The sequence below is a fragment of the Durio zibethinus genome, chromosome 20 (assembly GCF_047325235.1).
Source record: "Durio zibethinus cultivar Kanyao isolate XHJ-2024 chromosome 20, ASM4732523v1, whole genome shotgun sequence".
Taxonomy (NCBI): Eukaryota; Viridiplantae; Streptophyta; class Magnoliopsida; order Malvales; family Malvaceae; genus Durio; species Durio zibethinus.
In genome coordinates, this window is record NC_143181.1 from 14,483,341 (window position 1) to 14,487,500 (window position 4,160).

The window sequence follows — 4,160 nt, forward strand, 5'->3', positions numbered from 1 at the left end:
TTTGCCAATGGTGATTGACCAGCGTCTGCCGATGGTGGTCGAGGGAACCGCCCACACCAGGACCCAGCGTGTGCTGATGGTGCTCGAGGGGACCGCCCGCATCAGGGCCTAGCATGTGCCGATGGTGCTAGAGGTGACCGCCTGCACTAGGGCCTAACATGTGTCGATGGTGATCGAGGCCACCGCCCGTACCAGGGCCCAACGTGTGCCCATCGTGGTCGAGCCCACCGCCCGTACCAAGGCCCAGCGTGTGCTGATGGTGATCGACCAACGTTTGTCGATGGTGTTCAGGGTAATCGCCCGCACCAGGGTCTAACGTGTGTCAATGGTGATCGAACCGATCACCCACATTGAGGCCCAGTGTGTGCTGATGGTGATCGAGGCGACCGTCCAAACCAGGGCCCAGCGTGTGCTAATGGTAATCGACCAGCGTGTGTCGATGGTGTTCGAGGCAACCGGCCGCACCAGGGCCCACACGCCTGCACCAGGGCCCAGTGTGTGCCGATGGTGATCAACCAGTATGTGTCGATGGTGTTTGGGGTAACTGCCCGCACCAAGACCCAGCGTGTGCCGATGGTGCTCGAGGCAACCGCCCATATCAAGGCCTAGCTTGTGCCGATGGTGATCGACCAGCGTGTGTCGATGGTGTTCGAGGCAACCGCCCACACCAGGACCCAACATGTGTCGATGGCGCTCGAGGCAACCGCCCGCACTAGGGCCCAGCGTATGCCGATAGTGATCGAGGTAACCGCCCGCACCAGGGCCTAGCGTATGCCGATGGTGCTCGAGGCCACCGCCCGCACCTGGACCCAGCATGTGCCGATGGTGATCGACCAACGTGCGTCAATGGTGTTCGAGACAATCGCCCGCATCAGGGCCCAGCATGTGCCGATGGTGCTCGAGGCAACCGTTCGCATCAGGGCCCAGTTTGTGCCGATGGTGCACAAGGCGATTGCCCGCACCAGGGCCCAGGATGTGTCGATGGTGATCGAGGGAACCGCTTGTACCAAGACCCAGCGTGTGCCGATGGTGCTCGAAGGGACCGCCTACACTAGGGCCCAACATGTGTCGATGGTGCTGGAGGCGACCGCCCGCACCAGGGCCCAGCGTGTGCCTATGGTGCTCGAGGCACCGCTCGTACCAAGGCCCAGCGTGTGCTCATGGTGATCGAGGTGACCGCCCGTACCGGGGCCCAGCGTTTGCCGATGGTGTTCGGGGCAACCGCTCGCACTAGGGTCCAGCATGTGCCGATGGTGATCAAGGTGCCCACCCACACCTGGGCCCAGCGTGTGTCGATGGTGATCGAGGCGACCGCCCAAACCAGGGCCCAGCGTGTGCCGATGGTGATCAGCTAGCGTGTGCCGATGGTGTTCGAGGCAACCACCCGCACCAAGGCCCAGCGTGGACCGATGGTGATCGAGGCAATCGCTCGCACCAGGGTCTAGCGTGTGCCGATGGTGTTCGGGGCTACCGCCCGCACCAAGGCCCAGTGTGTGCCAATGGTGATCAAGGCGACCGCCCGCAACGGGGCCTAACGTGTACCGATGGTGCTCAAGGCAACCGTCAACACCAGGGCCCAGCGTGTGTCAATGGTGATCAAGCAGCGTGTGCCAATGGTGTTCAAGGCCATCTTCTACCGATGGTGGTCGAGGCAAGAGCCCGCACCAAGGGTCGGCTTGTGTCGATGGTGCTCGAGGCAACCGCCCATACCAGGGCTCAATGTGTGCCGATGGTGATCGAGGCAACCGCACGTACCAAGACCCAGCATGAGCCGATGGTGATCGACCAGCGTGTGTTGATGGTGATCAACCAACATGTGCATTAGGGTTCCGACGATTGGGGGGGCCAGGGGGTGTGCGCATATGATGTGTGATGGGTGCTGGTACTTGGCCCTTATATTGGGCCCCTATCCCTCATCAAACCTCTGAGAACTCACACCCCCTTAAAGAGCATTTGAGATTTTACAGGTTTATTGCCAGTAGCCATTCAAGTGTCTAAAATGGGGACACTTTTTTCAAATGCTCACAAAATCTTCTCCACCTCGAGTTTTTAGCTCAATTTTTTTATGCATGCCAAAAAAAATAAAAAGATCACGTCTACAAAATTTAGGGCCAAAACTCCTTCTAAATTGTGCTTAAAAAATCCCGAACCGTAACTTCACATGAAGGCTTAAGGGACCATTGTATGAATTTACAAGCCATAAAAATGGCATTGGCACGGTAGAAATATAAAGACGTGCCTAAACCCACCTACCACCCGATCGATCCACGGCTTGCGCATCCCGCCTCTCTGGCCGGCGTAGTGCCCGCCCGCTCGTTTCGTGGGTTGACTTAGGCATACGGAGTTCATTCCTAGTCTAAGATCAGACCGGATCAAGGGTTACGGCAGCAGGACCCATAGCAAGATCGATAGCACGCAGAGGGGGACCGGGCCAATCCCTGGCTTACGCATTTTGCCTCTCTGGTTGGCTGAGCGCCCGCACGATCGTTTCGTGGGTTGACTTAGGTGTACGGAGTTCATTCCCAGTCTAAGCATACAGAGTTCATTCCTAGTCTAAGATCGGACCGGACCGAGGGTTATGACAGCAGGATCGACAATGGGATCGACAGCATGCAGGGGGGACCGGACCGATCCCCGGCTTGCGCATCCTGCCTCTCTAGCCGGTTGAGCGCCCGGACGCTCGTTCCATGGGTTGGCTTAGGCATACGGAGTTCATTCCATGTCTAAGCCCCTGTCAGACCGAGAGTTGTGGTAGCTGGACCGGTAACGGGATCAACAGCAACACGCAGAGGGGGACCGGGCCGGTCCCCAGCTTGCGCATGCTGCCCCTTTGACCGGCTCAATGCTCGCACGCTCATTTCGTGGGTTGAATTAGGCATGCAGTGTTCATTCCTGGTCTAAGCCCCAGTCGAACTGAGGGACCGGCAGCAGGATCGACAGTAGCACGCAGAGGGGGACCAGGCCGATCCCCGACTTGCGCATCTTGCCCCTCCGACTGGCTCAGCTCTCGCACGCTCGTTTTGGGGTTGAGTTAGGCATACGGGGTTCATTCTCGATCTAAGCCCCATTCGAACCGAGGGACCGACAGCGGGATCGATAGCAGCACACAGAGAGGGATCGGGTCGATCCCCAGCTTGCGTATCCTGGCTCTTCGGTAGGCTGAGTGCTTGCATGCTCGTTCCGTGGGTTGACTTAGGCATACGTAGTGCATTCCCGGTCTCGACCGACTAAGGGCCAGAGGCTATCGACCGTATTTGGGGCAACAATTGAGGGGGATCGACAGCGGGATCCTTGATCGGCTCACGTATCCCACCCCAGCAATCGGTTCGGTGCCCACACGCTCGATCCGGGGGCCGACCGGGGTGAGCAGAGTTCATTCCCAGTCGGGACCAGGGGACGGGGGGCCTCGGTCCGTGCCCAACCCCAGAGGGGGGCGACGCGAAAAGAAGGAGGGTCGATGGGGAGAGGGATGAATCGAAGTGACAACAGGGCTAAATCTCAGCAGATCATGGCAGCAAGGCCACTCTGCCACTTACAATACCCCGTCGTGTATTTAAGTCATCTGCAAAGGATTCTACCCGTCGCTCGGTGGGAATTGAGCTCGAAGGAGGCCCACACGGCTCGTCCGTCGTGGGGGCTGCACCTATGACATGTGCCTTTGGGGCCTATGGGCCCCTACTGCAGGTCTTCAATCAGGTGATGGGTGCGCACGTCGCTTTTCGCTCGAATTCTGACTTAGAGGCGTTTAGTCATAATCCAGCGCACGATAGCTTCGTTTTATTGGCTTTTCGACCAAGCGCGATGACCAATTGTGCGAATCAATGGTTCCTCTCGTACTAGGTTGAATTACTATCACGACGCCACCATCAGTAGGGTAAAACTAACCTGTCTCACGACTGTCTAAGCCCAGCTCACATTCCCAATTGGTGGGTGAACAATCCAACACTTGGTGAATTCTGCTTCACAATGATAGGAAGAGCCGATATCGAAGGATCAAAAAGCAACGTCGCTATGAACGCTTGGCTTCCACAAGCCAGTTATCCCTGTGGTAACTTTTCTGACACCTCTAGCTTCAAATCTCGAAGGTCTAAAGGATCGATAAGCCACTTTTTCACGATTCGTATTCGTACTGGAAATCAGAATCAAATGAGCTTTTACCC

General features: G+C 57.4%; 1 pseudogene; it reads right to left on the reverse strand.

Moving 5' to 3' along the window:
* Positions 1-3,471: 3,471 nt before the first annotated feature.
* The window catches only part of LOC149513158 (25S ribosomal RNA), a 1,508-nt pseudogene continuing 819 nt past the window's right edge, over positions 3,472-4,160 (reverse strand).